Here is a 27,682-nt window from a genome sequence, read left to right on the forward strand (position 1 = left end):
CAAAACAGCGTGGGACAGCCGCTCCAGTAGAGATGCCGCGTAGAGAGATGTATGAGCTCGCGGTGAGCAACAAATGTGGCGTCCTCGAGGCGCCGCTTCAGCTTTATCGAACCACGGACGGCGTCATCTCTCCTAGGCTTTGCACAGCTTGAGGTGTATGCCGGGAAGAGCATTCGAATGCGAAGCGGTTGGTGCGGTTGTTGAAGTCGCGTTTGTGCAGTGCTGCTCTTGTTTCATCGATTTATCCAGGTTTTACACTCCGCGCTTTGTTGACGTGCGTGGTCTAATCGTGTTGTGTACGTGAGTGGCGTGTAACTAGTGATACAGCACGCAAGGACAGTCATTAACGTGCGCGATCCGCCGCAAATCAGCCACGAGGCATTGCAACGGGCACGTTCAGTGGGCTGCGCGGCCGTTGCGACGAGCTGCATTGCTCATTCTTCGCTTGAGACTGGCAATTGTCGAGCGGGTTGCATCCGTTGTTACGTTGCCCGAAGACAGCAGTAAATGCGATTTGCAGGTAAGCAATATTCTCTCTTCAGTACGTTATTTGCTTGTGTGTATGTACTTATGTCGCGTGTTTACCTGAATTCATGCTCATGCTTACGCTACTGTACGAGATGGGTCGTGTCATATTATGTTTTAAATAAATCGTGTCATACGTTTATGTAATGCATTGTTATTGGCAGTATTTGCTCTGCGTTTGACATTACAAGATGAGTGTTTGGGCGTATATTATCAAACATCCGACTAAGATCATTCGTTATCATACACGTTTATGTGAGAAGAGATGAAGGACAGAAGTTTAACCCTTCTTGCTGTCGCCGTCTTGGTACCTTCAACACGCTCGATGAAGGCTGCAATCACGGTGTGAAATACTGTAGGCAACATAAACAAAGTGCCCCAGATCAGATTTGCCCAGACGAGCTCCGGTACATGATATTTCGTGGCGTCTATACGCAACCTTTCGCCATGCTTCAAACTCGGCTGCGGTAGTTTTAGGTGGACGTGTGAGGGTTTAAGGCGGTAATGCGGGCTAGTTGGTTGTGATCACTGGTGTTCATTTCGGTAGGACAAAGAAAATCAGACACATTTAAAAAAAAAGCCCTCGTAGAGTGATGTAGCGCGTCGCGTCTGTGCAACGGGTTTTTGTGTGTTTCCTTGCAGTAAAGTCAGTTGATCTCTAGCGCCCGTCCTGTCCACGTGTCCTCTCTTGTCTTTAAAAATTGTTTTGCGGTACTGAAATGAATAAAGCTTTGTGTTCACGAAAGACAATGAAATGGCGTTAAGAGTGCGTTCTAGGTGTACTTTTAAGTGTCTTAAAGGAAATCACTGCATCCTTCCGTGTGTAGCTGAATGTAGCAAACCCGAGGCACTGCGCCGACCGAAGTAAACATTTAATACACACACACAAAAGGACGTTTAGGACGTGAAAAATTAATTGTTAAATCCAGTGCTTTGGCTGAGCACGTTTCAGGGGACACGCAATCGACTGGGGGAAGGCACGTGCTCGCACTAGAGAAAAATGACTGTCACGACGTCTTTATCTCGAGTCGCTCTTGATACACCACTCCGTGTGTGTGCGTGCGTACGTGTGTGTGTGTGTGTGTGCTCGTGCGCGCGCGTGTGCGCTCGCGCGTGCGTGTGCGCGTGTGTTTGCTCGCGTGCGTGTGTGTGTGCTCGCGCGAGCGCGTGTGTGTGTGTGCTCGCGTGTGTGTGTTTGCTCGCGTTTGTGTGTGCGCGCGCGCGTGTGTGTGTGTGTGCTCGTGCGTGCGTGCGTGTGTGCTCGTGCGCGTGCGTGTGTGTGTGCTCGCGCGAGCGCGCGTGTGTGTGTGTGCTCGCGCGCGCGCGTGTGTTTGTGTGTGCTCGCGTGTGTGCGTTTGCGCTCGCGCGTGCGTGTGTGCTCGTGCGCGCGTGTTTGCTCGCGTGTGTGCTCGTGCGCGCGTGTGTGTGTGCGCGCGTGTGTGTGCGCTCGTGCGCGTGTGCGTGTGTACTCGCGTGTGTGTGTGTGTGCTCGCGTGTTTGTGTGCTTGCTCGCGTGTGTGCTCGCGCGTGTGTGCGTGTGTGTGTGTGCGCGCGCGTGTGTGCGTGTGTGTGTGTGCGCGTGTGTTTGCTCGCGTGTGTGCTCGTGCGCGCGCGTGTGTGTGTGTGCTCGCGCGTGCGTGTGTGCTCGTGCGCGTGTGTGCTCGCGTGTGTGCGCGCGCGTGCGTGTGTGTATGTGTGTGTGCGCGCGCGTGCGTGTGTGTGTGTGTATGTGTGTGTGTGTGCTTTTTGCTTTAGTCGGCTCAGTGCCTCGGGTTTTCAACGTCACCACGTATCAACCCAACCAGACGGGCTTCCGTCAGACTTCAAACTTCTGCGTCTTGACCTAACTTGAAACCTTACCACAAATATACGCTGAAGTCATCTTCATTCCATAGTTGCACTCATACAGATCACAATGTACGGCATTCAAAATTCAGATAATTCATGCTCATAAGCTGCTGTAAGAGTTGGGTCGAGTCAGAAAAATAAATTGTCATGCTTTTACGCATTGTTGCCGGCAGTATTTGCTCTGCGTCGCTCGATTACGTCTAACTGCTTCGCTATCAAAACGGGGCAGCTGAGAGTATGTTACGCGATAAGCGATACGCTGTGGCTTAACGATTTTTCAGATAGCACGAATGCCAGCAATCGTGCGACGTAGGAGTTCAAAGGGGGACATGGTCGGTGTGGTTGGTATGTCTTTCGATGTCCTTAGTTCCTTGGCGATAAAAATTTGTTCTCTGGCACTGAGATAATATTTTTTGTGTTCTCGTTCTGTTCTAGGGTGCAAGCAACGTGTCATTGTGGTTTAAAAAATGAATCAGTATACATGTGATTTAACTGTCAAAGCCGGAATGTTTAAAGGTACGTAGACAATACAAATGATTTTTTTCCCGCCATATTAAATGTGCTGCGTTGGAAATGTTTACAGCATACATCCCGCCCAAGGCATGCTGGGATGATCTCCTATCAGGCAGCTTGGAAACTTCCAGACGCCGATATGCCTTACGTTCGGTGCAGCCGAGGTTATGAACTGTCAAGTGGAATATGCCCCTTGAGGAAAACAATTAGGTACGAGCATATTCAAGCTCCACGTGAAATGCCAAGTATGGTCACAGAAAAATGTAAATTGCAATGTTTCTGTTTCTAATCACCTGCTGTCGTGTCTCTGCTACTAAACTGTTACTTACATTATTGTATTGCTGACTCTTGTGCTAAACAGAAGTAAATTGCATTTGGGATTAACGTGCGTTTTCAAATAAGATTATTGTTTTCCGATAAACGTATTGCACAGGTAGTAGATTTGAGGAACTCTTATGTATTGGTCAAGTAACACCCTTTTTTTTGGGGGGGGGGGGGGTTGGAGTATGTGTCTCACATTACGTGCTATCGGCAGTTGTGTGCAAAGTGGCAGTAACCGTTGGAATAGTGCAAAATAACGGTCCTCTCCATTTAGGATCGACTGTCCAGCGAGGAGATTGCGGAATCAGCAACTGACATATTGACTGATGAAACATGATGGTGCGTGCAGCAAGAGAGGGTTTGACTGCAGATCCTGACCACCTGCTCCTGTAAATTTGTACCAACCACAGGCGAAAACAAGAAGAAACGCTATGAATACCTGCGGTCTTCTATCAGCTAGACAAGTCCCTGAAGCTATAAATGAATAAACTTTGATGTATTCTGCTTTGGAGGTATAAAGCAATGAAATATGAATTCTTTTCGAATGGTGCATGTTTTTTTTTCTTCAGAAAATTTCTTGTGAGCCCGCACAACCCGAGCAACAAAAGTAAAGGACTGACAATCACCCTCTTTTTGGCTGCCCTCTCTGTTTCAGCTGTCCTGCAGTACCAGCATTTATGGTATGCCGCACACACTATAGTGTACTTAAGGAAAAGCACGACGCTGATCACGTATTATTTGCAGGGGGCTCCACTCAGTATAACAGCTCTACCCGTGGCCCACCCACCCAGATGTCGCCTAACAAAGGGTATGTGCCTCTTTTTTCTTTCGATCTTCTTTCTGCGACACATTTCGGACTACTCGCTGCACGCATGATCGGCCCAGCCAAGTATCGTCTAGCAAGAGAAGCGTGGCTCTTCCTTTAGGGCTTCTTTCTGTGCACGCCTAACCTTTTGTACTTCTTTCTGCGGCTTTATTATGCAGCGTACAAATATGTACACAGAGTAATGAGAACTTTCACGGCGGTGTCATATGGCCTGCCCTGTCCTGAATACACACGCTGGAGCTTTGGAATAATTCTGGTACATGTCTGCATAGATCACGACAGTTGCGGTGTCCGTGGCAAGAGATGTACGCTTCCCTAATCGCAAGAAAAAACACAAAACAATTTCCTTTGGAGTTGGCTTAGAGCTTGCATGCATCATAACGTCACACCTTCGCCCACAAGCATCGCGTCGTTCAAATGCGGTCTGCCACTAAAACGATAATTAAGAAGAGCAGGTGATTGACAGATATTCTTAATCATGAGTTGTGCCATGTGTATCAGACAAGTATCCTCTCTTGATCCAATTACGTAGATGCTTAAGCATTACAATTTGCATCTCTCGAGAAAACCGCGTTCCGGCTCTTGATATGCGCTCTTGGTATTATTGTATGTTTTGCGTATGCACACATTTGCATTTACTGCGTGTTTTTCTGATAATATCATTCAGCATTCGTATATAATATGCACAAACGTACCAGCCAGCTACTTATTACGCGATGATTTCAGACATTTCTTTGGGTTTTGCGAGAAGTACGTAAAACTGGCTTAACGTGGCGTATGGCGAGTCGTCTGTATATCAATTTTGAATATACTCTACGCCGTGAGGAGCAGTGTTAATTCTCCGCGCACTTCTTTACCGCCTTCAGCAGCTTCCCTGCTTTGTCAACTTCCCATTTTGTCAGTATCCACGTTTCCAATGCTGATCCCATATTTGAAGGTGAACAAAATGGCAAATAGCCCTATAACAAATAGACGGCTGGTATTTATTATCGGATAAGACACAGTTTGATAAGCACGAATCACACAGTCAATGAAAGTGCACGAGCAGCAGAAAAATAATTGAAGTGTTATAATCACGCCAGCCTATGCTTAAACTGCATAGAAGTTGGACCAAGAGAGGATGACCTGACACGTATACCATGATACTGTTATAAAATCTCTGGTCTTCACTGATATTGACGGGTCGACCACATTTTAATAATAATCGCGGTTCATCATTGCTGTAGTGCATGCTAACTCCAAGTCGCCTCGAATATGCGAATGTTTTGTTAGCTGCCTCTTCTAATGAGCGAAGGCGACGCATTTGGCCTCGGTCACCGCAATTGTCACGTTCTATAAGCAGTCATGCACTTGATTTATTACAATGCGCCATCGCGTGTGTTCCGAGAAGCACCTTCCATGTGACACCTTCCGCAAAGGTTCGCATTTTTTAGCGTACGTATATGGACGGTGTATTAAAACCGCACAAGGAAGCGCGGAAAAAACACGAGGCATGCGCAGCACGAAGTGCGATAGAGTGGAAGGCTATGCTTCTGTTGCTGTGGCACAACTGGCTGATCCATGTGATGAGCGTAACCTCCTGGAATGCGTCGAAGAAAGAAGAGCGAAGGAAAGAAGAGGCGCAGAGCGGTGGCCGTATAAAATCTCCTGCAAGCCGTTTTGTGTAAACACTATACCGTGTACTGTACAACGTAACCTCTATTTTTACGTGATATGGCCGTATAAAATCTGCTGGAAGCCGTTTTGTGTAAACAGTATACCGTGTACTGTACAACGTAACCTCTATTTTTACGTGATGTGGCCGTATAAAATCTCCTGCAAGCCGTTTTGTGTAAACAGTATACCGTGTATTGTACAACGTAACCTCTATTTTTACGTGAGAATGCTCGATACTGTGAACGGGTACTAAAGGTTACTAGATAACTTCTATTTTATAAGTACACAAATTTGTGAAAATGTGCACCTTTAGTAAACGTTACCGTGCTTAGAGTGTACCACTATCACGTTGCTACGGCCAGCGCTTTGTTAACTCCGAGAGCGCGATCTAATGCCGTTAACTAAGCTTTTCTTAACTGGTTGACGATCGGTGAGCATTTGTTAACGTAGCGAGCATATGTGAGTGTATTGTTTCATCGGGATGAAGTTGTGTGACATTAGGCGCGGGCAAGCTTTGCTTTGTTTGGTGTTGAAAGCAGTGTGCGCATGCGCGGCTGTGATTCGGAGGGGGATTTGAACGCAGTTGTGGCGGTGCCCTCCTGTCGGCGGTGGTGTTGGAAGGGGGCCCCCGCTCTCGATGAACCACTATTTTGATTTAAGAATAGTTGGGTTGTGACGGCACCTGTTACCTCTAAGCGTCAAGCGTGTCTAAGGCGCGTATGCTTCGGCCTGTTGGTAATTCAAGTGCATTTTTTTCGCACAAGTAAAAAAAACAGGACAGAAAACAACGACGTGGTGTCCGCGTCGTTCTTTTCCGTCCGTGTTCGTTTTGTGCGCTAAAACTACCGTGATGCTCGGGTTGATGCGTGTGGGTCATTTTAACGCAGCATGTTGCTTCGTTTTAGGTACGCCGCGCGAAGCTCGCCTAAGTGCTAATACATTCCGTTTCGTTAAATTCGTACCGACGTTTTAATTATTCCGTAACATAGGTTTCCTGATAATGCCGGCACCCGTGCACGGGGAGCCGTTCGTTAAATTTGACTTGTGTTCGAATGAATTTTTCATGTCTGTGTTTGGCCGAATCGCCTTAACTACCTGAACTGTGCAAGCGCTAGTTCGAGCATCAGTGTGCACTTAGACGTGCGCAGGGTTTCCCATCAGGGGGGAGGGAAGTAGGAAGGTTAATCGCTGCCCCTCTCCCCCCGCCTTACTAAAAAGTCAAAGTATAGGGGCAGACTTTGCGCCCCCCCCCCCCTCTGTCTGAATTGACTAGGGGGGTGCACCCCCCCCCCTTCGTGCGTACGTCTGAGTGCCCGCGTTTGAGCACAATTTATTTTATTCTATTTGGTTCCATTATGTCTAGCTTTCATTATTTTGTTGTGGTTATTAAGAGTTATATGCGCCTCACCTCGCTTTGGCGTTGTAACTTCGCTAAATACTTTTATGTGTACAAACATTAAAAAACGCAGTTTGTCCGACCACCTCCAATGATATTATTTGGTAAAATACAAGCCTAATGATTTATAAGACATTTGATTATAAGATTTATAAGACATTCAAGGCTGCAACTTGCAGCCTTGAAGAGAAGTCCTTGTGCAGAGTTTTGCTTTGTATGCTTTTTATCGCTGTGCAGGAATCCTTCATGCCACCAAAGAATGCTCCTTTTTCTTTAAAAATGCGGATGATATTTGTCAAATAGTACTTTCTCTTTCCCAAACAAGCTAATTGCACGTAGAAAAGCTGTTAATTCTCTCCAGTTCCATATGGGCCATGTTATGAGCTTCATTTTTGGATGGTACTATCGTGAACAATATGAGCTCGAACACGCGAGCGCGTGGCGAACAGCCTTGAACCTTACGTCGGCTGATTCGCAGCGGCGGCTGTCGGAAACAAAGCGGAAAGGGCGCCGCGCTTCCACTAGCTGTTGACCCTCCCGCTTCGATATTGTTGATGCGAAACAGCATCTTAGAGAGTGTCAGTGGCCGCTAGCGGTGATATGAATTCCCATCAACGCGAACAGCCACATCAGACTAGGTAGCTGCTGAGATATCGGCTGTGACGTAGCCTGCCACGATGCGCAGGCCATGCTTGCGCATCGGTATCTCGGTGGTGTCGGCTGAGGATTTTGCTGCGCCTCATTTATTTATTTTGTTATCATTGCTAGCGGTCATTGGCACGCAATCAGCCGATCGACACCTCGCAGCAACGCTAGCGAGGCGGGAGTACCAACAGTCAGCGGAACAGCACCCCACCTCTCCCCTCCAGTTTCGGCAGCGCCATCCACGTATCACCCTATCTCAGTTTCAAGGCTATTTTACACGTGCTCTCATGTTCGAGCTCATATTACTCACGATAGTACACGGTACAGAAACTGTTATTTACTGAAACAAATAATTGAAGTCTGCGTAGCGCATTCCAGACAATGATCTTTTTATTTTTTATCATGCAGGGAGCGAGCGTTCCAATAACACCTTGCATTGTGTACGATGGCCCCGATCTTCCCTATGCAAGCAAGCTTTTCCTCCATGTGGACAAAGAACTGCTCTTCAGTGGGTCCAATGCCGAAGAATGAGTAGCTGCACTCATGGCAGCACATTGGCTGTTAAATATCGACTGCCATCACAAGGCGTTCAACGTTCTCGTCGCTGTTGAATGGCTCCTTCTTGCCCAGTGGGTAATGACTCCGAGGACACAAGTAGTAAAGCTCCTGAACATTTTCAAGAAAGCCTAGAAAATAGGCCTTAGCTTCTGCTTAAAGTATGTCGCCACCTGTGATTAACTCGAGCTTAAGCCATAAAGTTATATTTTCATATGGTAACGAGTAGTTATTTGTTTTACATTATACAGAAACGAATATTATGGCGGTACTAGTATTTCATTTCAATTTCTTGCTCATTTTCTTGTGACTGATACGGGGTTTATTGGCGCAAGTAGCACTTGGGCAGGATGCCTACGGACGGTGAAAGCGGGCGGCGACAACCGACGCAAGAATCGCAGCGCTGGCACCAACAGCTCGCGCTTGGCTCTCCCAGCTGAGGTGGTGTCCCACTGCGGCATGTTGTTCTTCTTCCTCCTTACATGACATTTTAATACAAGCCATATTGTCTCTGCCGATTTCAACATGTTCTCACAGGTCATTCCACTTTGTGGTTATTGGCTTAGTTTTTATATTCAAAGGAATTTGTGACTTTTTTGCAGTAGTTTTAATAATTGGGATCTTTGCTATTGAAACTTTTGCTTAACAAAACTGCCAGTACTTGTCAGTGAAATCATTGCATCGAATATTGTTTTAAAATTTATATTTGAGCTATATGACAAGCTTTAGGTTTTGTCAATATTTTTAAAGGAAATAAATACTCGTTTTATTCAATTACCAATGATTCTGTTGTCTTTGCTTGGAAAGGGATAATCTTTAAATTTGTCTGAACATGCCCGTGTAAAATTTGATTGAACTGTTGTTATGTAGGTAATGCTTCTGCAGGGCTGTCGTGGTCATAACGTCTCTAATCCCATGCATTTCCTGCATATTACCGCATTCAGCATGCGCTGCAACGTGCGCGTCATGGCCCAATTGCTCACTTTTTTTGTGTTGGAGCCACAATCCATTGCTTTTGAGAAAGTGGGAAATATTTCATAATTCCAGCAATGTGCACAGTTTTCTACTTCACTCATGTACTTTCCCAGAAAAGAGATAATATGGAGGCCTGCTGTGGAAAACGACATTCTGAGTCCTTAAAATGTTGCGTGAGTTGTCACGGAGCATTGATACCCTGCTCGTGTATTAGCTACAGCTGTGTGATGACAGTGTTTATCCTACTAAGAAAGTCGACAACAGGCACAATGGTGTGGGCACTGCTGGAATTTTGAAACTTTATCAATCCATTTTCTCATCAAGGAATTGCACATTTCTGAACTATCTCTTTAACAGGAGAACGACCAGACCGTACCTTGTGTGTTCCAGTTGATTTCAAACAGATACACTGATGTTATGCAGCCCATTTAAGACGATGGCACCTTATTTTATCAACTGCATAAGTGCAGGTATAAGAAGTGGCACCAATATTTCCCTTCTTGGGAAGGGCAACTACAGCGGGAAAATTCATTCTGGGGTGCGCCCGAAGGGACCAGGTGTCTGTAGTGCCCCCAGGGGGCTGACAGGGAAGAAGGTTCATTTGTGCTTCTCCCTGTAACTGCTACCTTTTCGAGGGCGGTTTCATCTATTACACCCCACTCGCACGGGTGTAGCTTGTTCTAAGACCCATACTGCACTGTACGCCTGTGTTACAATGAAGCGTGTTAAATTGAATTCCTCATTATGAAGTGGAAATAACCCCTTGCTTCATATTTTGACACAAACGCCTTGGTCATTTGTGCTCCATGTCATTTGTGCTCCTTGTTTGGCGGCATATGCGATGCCGCTCCGCACACTCGAGAAAGGTCATTGAATACCGTAGAATTTGTCTCGGATGTACGAGCTTTGTGTTTATAAAAGCTTGACTTTATTTTGTACTATTGGATAACTGTGTGAACATCTTGCAATGTGTGTCAACACATTTTAGGTAATGACTTTGTATTCAGTCACGATTGCACTGTATATGTAAGGGCCATATATGCCGTGCTTCATATGCACCATAAAATCAGTGCTGCTGCCAGCATTTTCCTTCTGTGGCAGGAGCCACTATAATAGGTCATGCGCCCTTGAAAGGACTGGCTAAAGGGTAAGCTTTCTAGCGTTTCAATGGGAGCCAACTGGGAGGGGGGAACCACTCGAATTATGGAAATTTTTGCCTGGGTGTTTGGGTGTAATTGTGCATAAACACCCTACACCCTTTTTTTCATTTGGGTGTAATATGCTTTTACACCCAACCACACCCATTGGGTGAAAGTTTGAAATTACACCCATTGTATAGGTGTAATCCTGCTTGGTACACCTATTTTTTGGGGTGTAGGGGTGTGAGTTATAGACACCAAGTTACACCCATACGGGTGTAAAGTGGTTTACAGTGTACCACGTGACTGCCGCCAAAAGCGCGGCGTTTCTAGTGCCCTCAAATGTAAGTTGAACGAATTATCAAAGGCTGCTCCGCGCACGAAGGTCGACTGCGCAGGCTACCGGTGACTGCGATGGACGCTAAATGACGAGAGAGGCGTACCATCAGAAAAAAAAAAAAATCTACGAAAGAGCGGCCGTCCCGTGTGAGTGCATCTTTTATCTCGGTCCTTCGTCACGCTGTCACCCTCACCCCTTCCAATATGTTTCTTCATTGGTGCGAAAAGAAAAGAAAAAATACCCATGCTGCACCAAATGCTGTCTACGATCTCATGTAGCGTTTGCTCCTTGGCTGCCGATTTTTCGTTGAAGAATTTTTTCGTTGTTGAAACGATATGCTCATTTTGTCGCTTGACGTCCATCGCAGTCACCGGTAGCCTGCTAAATCAATCTTCGTGCGCGGAGCAGCCTTTGATAATTCGTTCAACTTACATTTGAGGGCACTAGAAACGCCGCGCTTTTGGCGGCAGTCACGTGGTATTTTTTAAAACTTGCGCGCTTTAAAGAAAGGTCGGAAAAAAATTAAGCAAAGGAGTTATCTTAACACAGATTGAAAAATTTGACGTTTCTGATGAAGCGCTACAACTTTTCTATTGAAAACTTTTCTCTAAAGTTACTATTTGAAAAGTTCACTAGGCAATTTTTGTTAATTGCCGAGCTTGGCGGATTGGTAAAAATATTCTGACGTCCTTTATATGGCTCTGAACACTATTGCGCTAATTGGAGAGGCGTAGCGCCTATGCTTAATTTTTTAATACTTGGTGCTTTTTAGCTGAAACACCCTGTATATTCCGTGCTGCGCACTGCTGGGCAACAACTTCATAATTATATAAAGAATGCTGAATTTTATGCGATGGAGAGCATAACGCTTAATAATAGCCTTTTGAAATAAAATGAATACATTTCGTACAGAAGCATTTTTACAGCCAAGCTGTATATTGGTTAGGCGAAACCGAAATTCGTCCGTCCTATGTGCGCACAAACTCCTAGCGCGCCTGTGCCACAGTAATCAGCCATATACCAGTACTCACCACTGTTCCACTGAGAATTAAGAAGGAAATACACGGGTGGCAAACTCCAATTAAGGAGTCTGCACAGACGTAGCCAGTAATCGAGAAAGACTTTTATGAACCGTCGGGATTAACAAAGTGATAAACGACGGGGCGGCACATTTCAGCTTCGCTCGTTAACCATCTGCACGGGGTCCTTGGGCGGCGATTTTTTTCTGTCCTTTTCTTTATTCTACGCGAAACATGCTGTCTCGACATCTCAGCGTTAACTCACCCACGTAAAAAAAAGAAGAAAGAAAAGAAAAGCCCCGCTGTAGATGGCCATTTATAAGCGCAAATTTGTGTACAGCAATAAACGATCCCCCATGGTGCACTTCTGAAAAGTTTCGCTGATTGGTTATGAATATTTTTGTCTGCTCCAAACTGAAGAAATCGGTGTAGGTGATCAACGTATACGATCCGTTCGCGCGCTCGACTGCGCACAACTTTCAAGATCCGCGTGCACCACCGAACATTCTTCCACGCTGTAACTTGCTTTAATTTTTGCGGGGAGAGTCTTTATATTCACCTCTTGCTTTCGTACGTGAGGCGAGCGGATGCGGCGTTACTGCGTAGCCTTCGTAGGTGCACCTAATCTCCATCACTTGCGCAGCTTGCCGGGACATTACATTGACAGCAGCAAACGGTGCGGCTAATAAGGAAGCGCTGTGCTAGAATGTTTACATCTCACACAGTTTAATGGTAACGGCAAATAGTGACGCCACGGAGGGGACGCTGTGATAGCCCATCTTTGTTAGGCTTCTTATTAAGGCGAAGTGATTATTTTAGGGGCGAAGCTCCTTAAGGCGGCACCCGTTCGTCCCTCGTAGTCGTAGTAGTAGTCGTAGTGCGTAACCAGTCTTACGCTTTGACCTCCGTGGTGGTGCCGGTGGGAGATTTTTCCTGTGCGTTGTTGAACAATAAAAAATTCGCAGCGTGCGCGTTAACTAAAAGCCGAATTCTTCTGTCTCTCATTCCCCATTAGCAGCCATTGGCATGTTCCAGTAGGAAACGTTAGTAGAAGTAGAAGTGTAAGTGTTCGCTAAAAGCCGACTTATTCTGTCTCTCATTCCCATTAGCAGCCATTGTTTACCTCCAAGGTAGTGCCTGGTGAGATTTCTCCTGTGCGTGATTAAACAATAAAAATTTTGTTCAAAACGCCGTTGATTGATGAAATAAACCAACGAAAGACGCCAGATGTTTTGTAAAAGCAAAACGAAAAGACGCCAGCTGCTTAACGAAAGACGCCAGATGTTTTCTAAAGCAATGGTTTTCTAAACAATGAAAATTCACAGCGTACATGTAAAATTAAAGTGAGCTGCAAGTCGTCATAACAAATCGAACCTTTAGTATAAACGCGCCCGATCTCACGTCGGTGATGATGTACTGGGCAGAATTCACGGAAGATTCACGGTTTACCGATGAACCTCCGCAGCTTCGCCCACTCATCATCATTCACTCCGTGGATATGCTGTGAATTTTTTCGACTGAGCTATATTATATTTTTTTGGATAAATTCTGAAATTTAAGCAAGATACTATCTTAGAATTGATCAAAAAAAATTGGGGGACGCTTAAGCTTCGCCTTTAAGAGTTGAACGCGATAGCAATATCCTGCCCCTAGTGCGCACTTCGCACACTACGAGTGTTTAACAGAATGCGCGCAATAAGGTGTGTGCCTTTTGTAATGGGTAGCATGCTTTAAACCAGGAGCAATTATGCGCGAGAACCTTTTTCGAAGCTGCGATGCACCCACTACGTGGTCTTAAGGAAATACGCGTAGTAATTTGTGTGCATTTTGTAATGGGTGGCTGTCTTTAAACCACGAAGTCGTTATGATATTGACGTGATGTGATGCCCGATGGCAATGTACGCTTGTACCACGCAATATTACTGCCATATTACATCTCGTACTGTGACACCTGTATACATGACGCGTATTTTTGGGAAGCATCAAAGTTACTTTCAGCGCAGCTCCAAGGAGAGGCGTGGCTGTGTGGTAGAACACCTGCTTGCCACGCAGACGGCCTGGGTTCGATTCTCACTCGGAGCCAACATTTTTATTATTTATTTTATTTGCAGCTTTTTCGATTTTTCGGTCACGGACAAGATGATGATTTTTCGCTCACAACCAACGGTGCCGACGCCGACGGCGGAATTTCTGCGATACGAGCTCTTTAACGCTATCGCGTTAAAATAGGTTTTCGGTGCTATAACCATTACATAATTATAAGCCGCGCTGTTGTGCGGAGTCTAAATTAAATATGGCCACTTGCTGTTCTTTAACATGCACCTAAACCTAAGTACACAAACAATCGACATGTGGTTATCGTCGCTTGAAGTTAAACCCACGCGTTTGGAATTAGCAGCAGAATTAACTTCTTTTCTGCGTAATGGACCATGTTGTAAGTCGACCACTGAACCTAAGAAGTAGGAAATAGATTTCTGTGTAAAAACGGTCCAGATGCCACATGGTCTGTCTGTCACTTCACGCTGACGTACCGGAGTTGATGTATTAACTGATGATTTAACAAACAAACGTCTAGCTTTTATTGTAAGGTATTTTAGTTATTGTAATATTAGCAGAAGATGTTGGCGCACGCATAGGGCACCGCCTACTCGTTAGCTCTTGAAAAGGTGCTTCAGTTACATATACAGTTTCCTTTTCTCCATTTATATACCAAATCGCTTTTTAAATAACACTTTGCTTGTTTAAACTTGGTGCGGTTCTTTCTGCACAGTTTTGTCATAGATGTGTCTCTGTGGAGACGTCACATATAGGAGTGTTTTATCATTGGCTACTCAATTTCTTAGTTATACAGCAAGAAAAAAAAACACAACAACATTATTAAAATCGATAGATATGTGGCGACCGCTGCGCACAGACCTACGCAGCCTCCGTCTCGTCACTGATTAGCCCGGCGTGACACAGCTACTTGCTGCAACACGCTTCCGATAAAAGACAGCGCCACGCAGTTTCACCGGAGGCTTACGTCACCACCGCTGGCTATATAACCCAAGCTACCAAGCTTGGTTTCCTGTTTTTGTTTCTCTAACCTTCCGAAGCGCAGCATCGGCATGCTTGCCTTCTGCTGCTACTACGTTAATAAACATCCTTTCGTTTTATGTTGGGATCCGTCCTTCACCGACTCCGCATCCCACAGATACATGCACGGGCAAAATTACAAAACAATGAACTGAATGAAAAAAAAAAACGTCAATACAGCTGTTTAACTTGACATTTGTCCATGCCACTAAGAACTATCTATATGCACATTAAAGTCCTCATTCGTTGATGCAAGTCTTATATATACTACGTGGACTAAATGCATACACATCGGCTGTCTTGCTTAAATATTGCAGTGTCCCGATATTCACTGAATTATTACTATTCGGCGTTGAGTTTGGTTTGCCTTGTTAGGATCTTTGAGTTGCTCATAAATTATAATAGCATTCATTGTTTACATTTTTTGTGCTACAGGGTGATGCGAGTGCCACCTAGAAATTTCTGAGCAGTAACAAGTTTTGCGCGCCTCAGCCGAAAATCTCAAACATTTCAAGCTTGTTTCAGCCTCACGTGTGGGCTGCCATGGAAGTGCTGTAAGATTGTATGTTTGTTAAAACCCCATAACAACCCTGTCTTATTAACAAAAGCACGAAAGCGTCGCATGAAATATTTAAGTGTTTCATGAATGCATAGCAGTCATAAATACAAAAAAAAAAAAATAAGCCGAGCAATCTTATCTAGTCGCAATATTGCGCAAACAGTACCAAGCTGCATTGTGGAGCTGCTGGAAGTTTAGTTACAGCTTTGCATGGCAGATAATCTATACTTCCTTACGCGCATACGAAGATGACTTCCTATATCATTTATTTTTTTTTTTTTACACAGAAATATCTTTTGCCGTATTTAGCTCCAACCTGTCACAATATTTACGTCGGCTACAGCGCACTGGTACCGTAAGAAATGTCAGACGGAAAAGGGAAAATTGAGACCATCTAATTTCCCTAAGCCTGCCTTCGAGAAGGAAACCTGAAAAGTAAATCGAAATTGGAAGCCCTTCGTTAAAGGAAAAAGAAATGCATGCCAATTGTGTTCACGTGTCGACATTTGGCATACTTACTTTAGGCGTTCACATAGCTTCAGAGTTTCGAAAAAAAAAGCACGCCAGCGGGGGTGGCGTCGGTCTATCTAAGGAATTGCGTATATTTGTTTCTTTTTACTTCAAAGCTTTCAATCTTCTCGCGATACAATGTAAGCCCGCCGTGCGTTTTCTTCTTGCTGTCATGGTCTGGCTATTCAAAAGGCTGAAATGACGTGACCTTTCGTTTAAATTTGCCGTCTGGCGAGGTGTGATATGGCGACGAGGTAAAAAAATGGAGGCAACAGTTCTCGCCTTAGCGAAGCCGAAACACAAAACTGAAAGCACATCTGGGACGACGTTTACTGTCACTGTCTTGGTTACCTCGCTTCGCACATTTTGGCTCAAATAGATGAAAATGTTTGGATGCCTTTGATATGATAATTATTTTGTTAGGCGTCTCGTTCACTTAGCTATTTGTTATATTGAAATGACGAATAGGAGAGGTTCGCGCCTTTAGTGTGGCACCAGCTACGCCTTGTCGCTTAGCAATCAAAGCAAGCAAAATGTGACAAAAAAGAAAAGAAGGTGAAAAACTGTATTTAGTAATAAGCTTTAATTATTCGTAAAATACTTCGGGCGGTGGAGGTTACGCTGCATGGGTACAATATAAATTTTTAAGAAATGTCCAGTCTGAGTAAGCATGTACGGCATTTATTAAATTTATGAACGTTGGTAAAATCAGGCTAGTGCCAACTTTGGCAGTTGCTTCCATTGCCTCCATTCATAACAAAAAGCCCTGATGTGTTCAAACTGTGGAAACCTGGATGGAACCCCTGTCAGTGTGTCGAACAAACGCGGTCCCCAAGGGCCTAAATGTTTCCGCACATCCGCACAATCCCGCACCCAAATCTGAGTGTTTTGTGCGATGCTTAATTCGCGACGAATTTACGTAATCTATATCATTTGTACCACAAACAAAGGTACACAAATGAGTGCGTTTTCTGGTGCGTTAAATTATTATTTACCAGTCAAATTTACGTTAAACGTTACTGCAGAGGATCGGGCCAATTTACACAGCATAGCGCATAAGTACATATATTTATATGGCATGCCGTGTAATTTTGGCCACTTCCTCAGCAAAACCATCAGCTGTGTATTTTTACGCAAGAATTATTTCAGGTACTTATTTAATTGCGCGTGCTTTGGCATATCCGTGAATGGTCGTGCATGCTCTCGTGCTATCTGCTCTGGTTTCCTGGATTTTAGTGCGAACAACTTCTGCATTCCTGCGCTTTAACGGTGATCAGTACTTTTTATTTCACCTTTTTGTGCTTTTCAGAGTTTAACTTAATTTACCTTCAGATGAGGAGCAGATGGTGCCACTTAAAGGCATTAATCTAACCAGTAACATTATCCTATTTCACTCCATATTAAATGTCATATCGTTCGCCTGGTTCGTCCGGATTTTCTGGTTGGCGAGTTGCAGTGAACACTACTTCATGTTTGGGCAGCGGCTCGCTTTTCTGATGGCATACGACGCATGGTTTTTCACTCATTTGTTTCTCCCTGGAGAACGATGCAAGCAGCTATATTCTCACCGTCATGCTAGCTTCCCTCTTCAAGAGAGAAAGAAACAGACACGAAGTAGAGGGGAAAGTCAGTTCCAGTATGTACCAAGCGGCCGAATTCGATATGTTGCTCTAGTGATTGACGTTACGTTTGCTTTCACCTTGCCGTATTCGTCGCAATTGCGCGTGTTGCTTTGTTCAGACCGTTTCGGCTTTGTCGAGACAAGCAATACGTGATCGTCGGTGAATGAGATAGCCTGCAGTTGGCTTTAAAAAACTTCCGAACAAATATGAGCAAGTTTTAGCTTAAGCGCCCGCGCATGCCCTCTGAGGGCTTCCCTGCGAAGCGTCGGTCTCTTGGGTTTTCAATCCACCCGCGTGATGGCGCCGGCGAATGTTCCACGGTATTCTATCGTGGAGCTCTCGCTTGCCTGAACTGTACGGAGCAAGAGAGTTCGCTACACTTGAATGTAGATATGTAACGTATATCCATATACTTAGTTTCATTAACCATTTGTATACCCGAATTGGTGTATTCTGTTCGGTGTGTTCAGATAAGAACGTCGGTGCATCTCCGCGGATCCCCTTTAATTTCGTCGAAAAAATATATTTCGTTGTTCGAGTCCCCAGGGACACGAAACCATTCTTACTTTTGCGGAAAAAAATTATGCCTTAGTCGGAAAAAATTCGGAAGTCTCCACTCAGCAGAACCAGTTTTTGCGAATAGCGCGAAAATGGGATTTTGACGAGGTCCTACAAAATAACTACTCTAGCTCTGAGATTCAAAATTTTTCTCGGAAAAGTATGAGTGACGTGTGCTCACAAAACTTGTTATCTTGCAATTTTCTTGCCATTACTTCATGAAGAAAATCGCAAATATGGCACATTACTCAATAATGCTGTAGTTTGAGATTTTTTGCTTCGAGTCTATAATACTCAGAACTTCTGAAATTTGCCAGAGTGTTGCCACACATCTGTTTAACAATTGTGTTAAATATAATGGCCGAGAAAAATGTCAAACGCAAACCAAAAATGCATAAGTGAAGGCATGTCTCCAAAAATGCAGTACTATGGAATGCAATTAAACAAGAAAGTCATCTTCGATTTTCTTTAAACTCCCCAGTATGAAAGCCCAATGCGTGCTCTAACTTAATCTGTAAAAACATGTCGCGTTATTTCTGTGAGATCGGAGTCAGAAAGCCGCCAAAGTGTCCAAATTGACGTTCACGCTCAGTCACCTAAATGAACGAGCATGTAGCTATAGTTGCCATTATCATAATTTTTAGGCCTTAACTATGTTCTCTCGTGTTCGCGAAACATCAAATTTTCACAAAAAAGAAGAGTTGCCTTAAAGTGCAAATTTGTACATATGCATGCTTGTACTCGTCGTAGCATTGTTCCTGGCGAAAACAATTATAGGGAAAAGTTCGTCTAGATGCTCACTGGAGTCGGGTTTTCGCATGCAACAGTTTATTCAGCCTAATGCATACAGGACGCGAGAGAGACATTGAAGGAAGACCGGGTCCACACAAAAAGTGTCCCGAAGACGGCACCCACGATCTCCACCTGCTAGTGCCTGGTGCAGGACGTCCGAAAATGACGTTTACCCTTCACCGCCATCTTCAGAAGAGAAATTTTTGTTGAGTTTAGTTCTTCAGCAGCAGCATTTTATCAGGAACAAAATTTTTGACAGACACAGACGCATCATTACATTTTATGCCGATCTGTTTGAAGAGGCTGAAGCAGTTTCCAAGACGGAGAGAGTTTCTTCTGGCATAAAGCTCATGACCAAGGCGTTAACAAAATCTTTCATACTCCGAACGTTCCGCTTATAGCTTATCTATTTTCTTGTGCTTGTTCAGACAGCGCTAAACGCTCGCTTTGAGTTGTGAAACTGAGTCATAAATCTCAGGGGAGTACAAGAAGCGCATGCGTGCTCAGATAGGCTGCTGAGTAGAGGACTGCCGGGCAGTCGACGACACTACTGATGTACGTGGTAGCTGATGCGCTGTAGCGATTTCAACATTCCTGAAGTGTACTGAGCTGTTTATTTTTATTTATTTACGTATTATCCTTTTTTTGTACTTTTCAGCGCGCTATGGCTGCAAAAGCACAGCATGTACCGCCTCAATTTCTAGGTTGTAAATATGTCCTATCATGTTCACGAAACGACAAATTAAAACGAAACGACAATAAAAATAAACAACTCAATAAAAACAAACAGCGGACTTCGCCGAGGTGACGCTACCTTTTTGTGTAGGTTATGGTTGGGTGTCGCGTTTACCCACGCGTACGCGTTCCGCATAGGAATGACCGACACTGCATCATGCGACCACTGCGGCGGTGATTAAACTATTCAACATGTTCCGTGTGACTGCCCACAGTACTGTTCACAGAGACAGTCGCTTTGCAACGCGCTTGATAAACTGGACGACCGAACTATTTCGGAAGAAAGCATCCTGCGCCATCGACCGGACCTAAACGTCACAGAAGAAGGCTGTGCAAGCGCTACTGTGCTTTCTGCCTTCAACCGGTCTCTCAATCGGAACGTCTTGCGCGTGTGTGCACGTGTGTGTGTGTGTTTCTTCGCTTTCATTTTGCCTCTCCCTCTGTCCTCTTTCCTACCCCTATTTCCCTATATCGTGTGCAGGGTAGCAAACCGGTCACTCGTACCAGGTTAACTTCCCGGCATTTTCTTTTGATCTATTTCTCTTCCAGATATCCTGTGCAACTTCAAGGACTCCAGGGAACCGTGCAAGATAGCGAGAGAGAAAATGTAGGGTAGCCCCTCCTGGTTTATTACCCTCCACAGGGCGATGCAACAACGAAAGAAAAAGAAAGGAGCGGGGGAAAGAGAGACAGCATCGCGAACACGCGGGCCTGCGAATCACGCATACAGTCGATAAACAAATGAGGCTCGTGTATTCCAGAAAGCGTAACAATGCTTGCGTTGCTTTGTGAGCCGTCTACGCATGATGGGGCGGACCTAAAATCTTTGCTGTCTCTGACAGCCTGTTTCAAGGTAGTACCGAGAAGGCGGTGCGCATCGTCGTAAACAGAACAATAACATAAGACGCGTTCGATTGCCTCTTCGCAGACGGAAGATGCTATAGGCGTTCGTAAAACTGACCATTAGATCCACAGACTCTATACTCGTTAAAATTGCATCGCAGCGCACTGCCGCCAAACCTCTGCACCTGCGTTGCAGGTGCCATAGCTCGGTGAAACCCATTGTGGCATGGTGCACGAAATGAGTCACACTGAAACCCATTGTAGTTTATGACAGTCTAGTACTATATGCCAGTACTATATGCACGCTTGCGCCAGCCGACCATGGCGAAAAGGTCAAATGGTAAAGACTCCCTGCCCGTTGATTCGGTTTCAAGGCTGCTCGGACATTATGCCGAGCCATGCCTGAACCAATTCATGGCCATACACGCGGTCATACCGAGCCAAGGCGAGCTATACTGTCGGCCTAGCAGTGAGAGCGAAGCAAAAAAAAATCGTTTATGCGCTCTTGAAAGTGCTGCAGCGAACGATGCTACCAAAACACACTCGAAAATAAATAAACATCACATATACCTGTCACCCCTAGGGAACTCCGTTTGGTGCTGATACAGATATCCTTCTCCGGTAAGCAAACCCACGTGGACTGACCAGAAATCCAAGTGCTCAGACTTATTCTTTGTAGACCCTAAAATTAAGCTGCCCATTTCGCTAGAGTTGAGAAAAAACACAGATTTTGTAAAATTAAGCGCCGTTCGTGGCTTGGTGCCTCATATACACGTGACCTATTGCGCAAGAAACCGATGGGTTAAGTCCGCAGTGTAGTCGGTGTAATTGTGGTCACGCTGGTGAAGATGTAAACCACCCAGGTCTTGAGTGTTCATGACACGATACTGCGAGGTCTAAAAGCTGACTTAGGGCTGTCAGACTGTCGACCATTTACTCTAAGAAATATACTTCTTCCATGGCCCACGTGAGGCTACAAAAAAGAGGACTTGTGGCTTTTAAATCTTTGTGGAAAAAAAAAGAGAAATGATGAGACAGAAATAAAATCATCGTGGTTGAGGTCGCTGTAACTTTCTGAAAGCATTTAAGAGTAGCATGACGGGTTAGACATGTTGGTTGATGTTCATTTTGGAGGTAATTACTCAGCACGCACAGAAAAAGAGGACCGTTGTCATTTTTTAAACGCAAAGAATTTATCTGGCTAGTAAACCCATGTTTTCTCTCAAGGTGATTCGAGCTCTTTCGTAAATTTAATTTCACCATCTGCGTGATCTTTGTCGTCAAGATCATCTTGAAAAAGCGAATACAGTATAAAACTGCGTTAATGAAACAAACAGAAAATGTATAAGCTAATTAGTAATTTACTTAAAGCAATCACATTTCGTCCGAAAATCAGCCCCCTTAAAGTACAATACAGGTGTTCGGGTGCGTGTGCGACAGGTGTTCTGACGTTAATGTGGCGCAAACCAGCTCTAAAATATGTTTCATTATTTTCGTAAATTGAATTCTAATTTATTAAATTATCTCCTAGTGCAACAAATGTTTTGCATCAATCGTAAAGAGTGTACGACACTTCACCTAATTGAATTTCTTTTCTGCCTTTATCTGGCCCTATTTCGCCGAGTCTTATTTTAATATCATAAAGATTCTAGCCTGTGGCCCACGTCTCAATTTATTATTTATTACTTATGTCTCTTCGCATGTTGATATGTGCAGATGTACGTCAGCTGCCAGCTCCACAAATTCTCGACTTGTGGGCGCGTTTTCAAGACTTCTTTTGCAATTTCTCTTGCTTACAGACCTGTGTAGGATATGTTTTTTTTTTAATGGTCGACTACTGGAGAGCTTTGCCTGAAGGTTCGCCTGTCGTACTGCAAGAGATGTGAATGATGAAGACTGAGGCTATACGCAGAGTGCGCGGCATCTAAAAAACGTACACGAAACATTAACAAAATACGCCACAGCACTAAACAAATTAAAGCACTTCATTGGAGACAGCGTGACTAAGAAAGTTCAAAATGCGTTCGTTGCGTGAACTGCAGAGGCAGTGAGTGTTTGTCCAGGCGTATATATAGTCCGAGAGCTGCGTGTGTCTCTTAGTGTCCTCACATTGTCATCACTGCCTTCCTTTGCTCATTCGCTGAAGGCTTCACGAATGTTGCGGTGAAATTTGAGTGCATCCAGTCATTTTCATTCTCTTTCGCGTTTGTTTTTGCTCTACAAATAAGAGTACCTTATTCGTAGAATAATCTAGCAGTTAACAAAGGCGTCATATATATATATATATATATATGACCAGTAACATTGTTTTGGTAATGGCTCAATTACAGTCAGGCTTACTTGCATGGGTTGCGGCAAGAATGGTAGGTCAGCAGGACGCTACTCCTTGCACGGTTATTTCGCCTCCCTTCCTAGACGGCGTCGAGATGTTACTGAATGTGAGCGGTATTGCTAAAAGATCTTTAGCGTTCGACGTTGTGTGTTGTTCCCAGGTGTGGTCCTGGACTTTGTGGCCCAGGCTGTTGTGGTGCAGGTTTATTAGGATTGTGGATTTATTCCTCTGTTTATTTTGCAATGTTGCATGCTTATTGTTTATGCTCTTCTAGATCTGCGAACAGGTTGCGGAAGGCAACGTGTGGCAAGCTGCTGCTTGTATTCGGTTGTCGGTGTCGTCTACTCGATTATCAGAGTCGTTTATTCTTCGGTCTCTGTAGTTCTGGATAGACTCTTTTCGCTACTTCTTTGCGGCTTGTTTCTTTGCGCAGATCCGGTTTCGCAAGCTAGTGCTCTTACTCCGGTTGCTGCATCGTACGTTAGAGAACGGGGAAAGCCTATTCTTTCTTCTAGCAGGCGCCCGATGCGAGCTTACGTGTCTGGGCAGTCGTCTGCTCGATGTCCAATGATGTGGAATGATGGTCACTGTACCACTCTCCCATTTCTCGTGCAGTGCAATGAACTAGAGGGATCTGATGTGAGCCTTGCGCTGCTCAGACACGACTACACCACACTAGTGCTATAAATATATGAGCTTGGAAATACCTCTCAATACAGAAAGCTGTTTCTTATTCTCAAAATTTTGTGAACGACACAAAAGTGAGCCATATGTCACCAAACTCAAACTTTAATTAATATTTGTCTATAGGTTTTAAAGGTCATAAAAAACAATAATATCTGGGGTTTAACGTCCCAAAACCACAATATGATCATGAGAGGCGCCGTAGTAGAGGGCTCCGGAAACTTCGACCTCCTGGGGTTCTTTAACGTGCACCTAAATAGGTACATCGTCGCTAGAGGTCATTAAAAAAAAAACTTTATATTGTGTAGCGCAGAAGTTACTTCGTGTCCATTGTTTCCTAACTGTAAAATTAGGCTGATTTAATCAAACATGTTTGCCCACAGCGCAAACAAATAGGATGGGACGCAAGAAAAAAAAAAGAAAAAAAGGTAGCACCGCATCAGCGCTTGTGTGTTGTATTCCCTTTCTGCGCCGTCAGGTTTTTTTTTTTGAGCTGCAGGCAAGCGTCACCAACTTGCCCAATATACCACTCTGCTAATCGCCATTTACTTCGCAGCTTGTTGCGGTGTTATTATGCATGCTTCAACTACTTTGAAGGCTTGCAATAATAATCTTCCACAACGCTGTTTCCTTTAGCACGTCTTCTGGTTCTGTGCACAAAAAGCGGCATTTTTATCCCGTTTTAAGGATCGGCTTACTGTACGAAGTACGCAAGCGCCACGTTTTTTGCAGAAGAACTATTTTTATGGGTGCTCATACTTGCACACATCTTCAGCTTAGAGTGAGTATACCGTATCTAGAAGGAAAAGCAAGAAAGAAAAGGCAGCGCGCAGATGACTGTTTGATGAGGCGGGGACGCGAAGTGAGAAATTGAGCGCTAAGTGCCATAGTTTCCGGACAGCACTCATCACCCGGTCTCCATGAGAAATTTCAGCCAAAAAGTAAGTTTTAGTACACGATCAGTATCCGGTCATTCTGACTATCTGATACAACATGGTGCAATTTTGTAGGCGCTGTGGAGCCTCGTTTTTTTTTGTCTTGTGTTCCTCAAATAATTAAATTATGCCTAGTCATAACAATTCATAATCCGCGCTAAACGAAATTAGGTCCGTAAAGTGGGGAAATGTTGATTGATGCAGCATTTAAGTAAAATTCATTGTCGGTTAACTAAAAGTACAGAGAGAGAGAGAAATAGATGAAAAGGAAGAGGCAGGGAGGTTAACCTGGTGCGAGTACAGCTTTACAACTCTGGTCAGTAGGCCTGTCGAACATGGAACTGACAGGGCCACGGAACACAGTGTTCCGACACCATCTGGAACATGTTTCTTAAGTGCAACTCATACCTGCAGCTAGCCACTATGATAGCGTAACAGATGTAGGCACAGCTAATGCTGCAGCGCTGTCTATATTAAAATAGTCTTAAGCTGGATCATTCAGTAATGTAATTTCTGTAAAATGCGTAGATGCCCTCGTTTTCAACGAGCGTATACGGACGTGTAAGGAGTGGTAACAAATATATTCGACAACGTCCGATTTTTCGGACTCGCTGGGGACCACGAAATTGTCCGAAAGTTCCGGCAGTCTGAAAAAAAAACGAATTCATGCCTTTTTACTTCGCTCAGGCGGTCAAATCGCCACAACCACGTCCAAAAAAGCTCTCAGGGCTTGCCAGTACACTTATCAGGCATTTTGGTGCTCGCACAGGCTCTAGGAATACGTTCAGTCCCTGCCGGGAACTCCGCATAACTACGTGCCTCTCGTGACGAGAGCCCTGACGAGAGCCGCCGATACCAGAGAAGCGCGAAAAAAAAAATAACAGTTCTGTATCAGTTAAGGAGCTTTTCGAAACGATCACGCAGAACACAAAGGCTATCGCGGGATAGCGGACGACTCGTCCGGCCTTCCCCCGATGTGTGTGCGCGCGTAAACAATGGGCTATACGAATATCTTCGCTTCATTGAAACGCAGCATATGCCGTGTGGAGTCGATTGTTCTAGTTGTGTGCAGCACGTCGCCGACTACGCTCACGCCGTCACTGCCGGGGCGCTTGCTGTGCCTAAGCGCACGTTCACTGTGAGTACATGTTCGTCGTGCCCACTACGTTCCTGACCGCACAGGGTGCAGTGGTGGTGAGTTGCTTTCGTTCCTGAAAGCAACGAGTCTATGCGGCGTACTTAGCGGTCTCGCACAAAGGAAAGACGTTTTTAGCTTGCCCGTATACTTTCTATCGTTGCCGTGTTACCGGAATACTGGACTGCGTTTACCGTGTTACCGGAACGCATGTTTTAGCAAAATTTTAGCTCCGCATACGTAAGCGTTTACGTACGTACGTAAAAGTATACGTTCACACTTGCACAAACAACTAAATGACGATAGCTGCACTTAAAACTACATTTAATTTAGGTAAGATTCAATCACCACCACGACAAAATCATAATAGAGGTTTTTAACGTGTATGGTATTCTGGTATATGCAAAGGGTTCTAGGAATACCGGGTTACCGGACGATGGCACCGACATCTTGTGACGCTTCGTGCAACCATATTTAGAGACACGCTTGTTTTCGCGTAGTATTTTTTAGGGGAAAAAAGATTAAAAAGGCAACTCATTCGGAATAACGCCGCTGCAAGGAATTAGCACCAGCGGAGAATGCGAATGCTCTATGTTTCTACAGTAACAATTTTGTGCTTGCCTGGTTCAAATCGGCTCCGCCAGATGGCACCACCTGTCCAGCCTCTCACGTTTACGGCTACGGTAACCCCACTCAGAAAAACGTGGTCGCAATTAGAGCTCGCACTACGGCTTGTATTTGCTCGGCGGCTGGAGTCATCGTAAAGCGGATCTCGCGAGTAGCCACAAACGGCTAAAGTCCCTAGATTCTAAAGTCCCGTGAATTCGCGAGGTAAAGCCGTGAACGTTAAAGGGGTGTTGTCACTAAATTTTGAGGCTATAAAAAGCCTGCTGTAGGCTTTCTCTCTCTGCAAGGACACTCAGCACGAAGTGTTGGACACAGCAAACGTTTAGAATATATTTTAATTCGCTTCCAAAGTGTGCTTAAATTCTCGTTCTCGCGATCCAGACCCATCGCTAGCGCGACTGACAGCGACGTCACTGTGTAGGAAGCCTAACGAAAGCTTTAGTGACGTCAGACCACATTAGAGTGATGTGCAAAGAGCAGTGACCCACCAGTCCGCTGCACCTGACAGGCCAAGATAGCATCGGCTGCAAACTACACATTTTTTTCTGAGCTTTTTGCCGAAGCAGCCAAACTTACTCGCATTTTGAAAAGTGCTTTGCATCGTCACGCGAACCCGCGAAGGCGACATTAGCAAAGTTTAGTTTGCTCGCGCACTTCTTTGCTTCTTGCCGTAGCCGTAAACGCGAGAGATCGGATAGGTGGAGCCACCTGGTGTCGCTAAGATGAACCAGGGAAGCACAGAATTGCTGCTGCAGATACCCAATGTGTTCTACTTCTCTGCTGGTGTAAATTTTCGGCTGTGGCGTAGTTCCCAATGAGTTGCCTTTAAAAAGACTTTTTTCCCCACGGTCAATCAGCGAAAACAAAGAAACGCACGTATAATTGTGGTTGCACGAAGCGTCGCAAGATGTCGATACCATCGTCCGGTAACCCGATACTTCGGAAACATCTCTGCGTATACAGGAATACTGTACACGCTAATATTCTTTATTAGAAAATTTTAGCGAGTGTTGAAGGCATCCAGACGGTCACTCGCATGTGTGCGCAAGAGCGGTGCAGCACTGCGTACGTCACAACTTTGTGGATCCACGTGTTCAAGATTCCTACACAGTTACATCAGTGTTCAAGTCGGCGCCCAGAAACCGAAACCGTTCACATGAATAAGGTGATATTAAATTTTTTAGCGATAATTTATGAATCTTGGAGCGTGTATCATGCTTCCTGAGCAATAAGAAATGCTTGCAACAAAGAACGCTAAATTTGATGGCATCACCCCTTTAAACGTATCCGGTGAGTAGTTTACGTTCCGTGAATCTACTTTCAGTAAAGGCTTGCGCGTGCACGGATTTCATCCGGTATTCCGGTAACACGGTAACGTGAATAGTATACGGACAAGCTAAAAACCTCTAGACAGCAGCGAACGGCTTCGCGGCGCGGCGCGTTTTGGTTGTCGCCTATTAAAAGCGTGCAGTACGCTTACAACTGCTGAGACCACATATACACTACCGAACAGTTAG

At 44.8% G+C, this 27,682-nt stretch overlaps 1 protein-coding gene and 1 long non-coding RNA gene across 3 annotated transcripts in view; one reads left to right on the forward strand and one right to left on the reverse strand.

Moving 5' to 3' along the window:
- The window catches only part of LOC119406149 (synaptotagmin-15), a 323,761-nt gene that overhangs the window by 15,302 nt on the left and 280,777 nt on the right, over nucleotides 1–27,682 (reverse strand). The gene's annotated exons all lie outside the window — the stretch shown is intronic.
- Nucleotides 162–3,732, forward strand: LOC125759747 (uncharacterized). 2 transcript variants are annotated; one of them, XR_007417382.1, is made up of 5 exons: nucleotides 162–520; nucleotides 2,655–2,718; nucleotides 2,809–2,889; nucleotides 2,957–3,096; nucleotides 3,482–3,732. It is a non-coding gene; the product is annotated as an uncharacterized LOC125759747 (long non-coding RNA). The 2 variants fall into 2 exon arrangements; XR_007417383.1 differs by lacking the exon at nucleotides 2,655–2,718 and having other exon boundaries at nucleotides 3,482–3,731.

This window comes from Rhipicephalus sanguineus, chromosome 1 (assembly GCF_013339695.2).
Source record: "Rhipicephalus sanguineus isolate Rsan-2018 chromosome 1, BIME_Rsan_1.4, whole genome shotgun sequence".
In the NCBI taxonomy this organism is placed as follows: domain Eukaryota; kingdom Metazoa; phylum Arthropoda; class Arachnida; order Ixodida; family Ixodidae; genus Rhipicephalus; species Rhipicephalus sanguineus.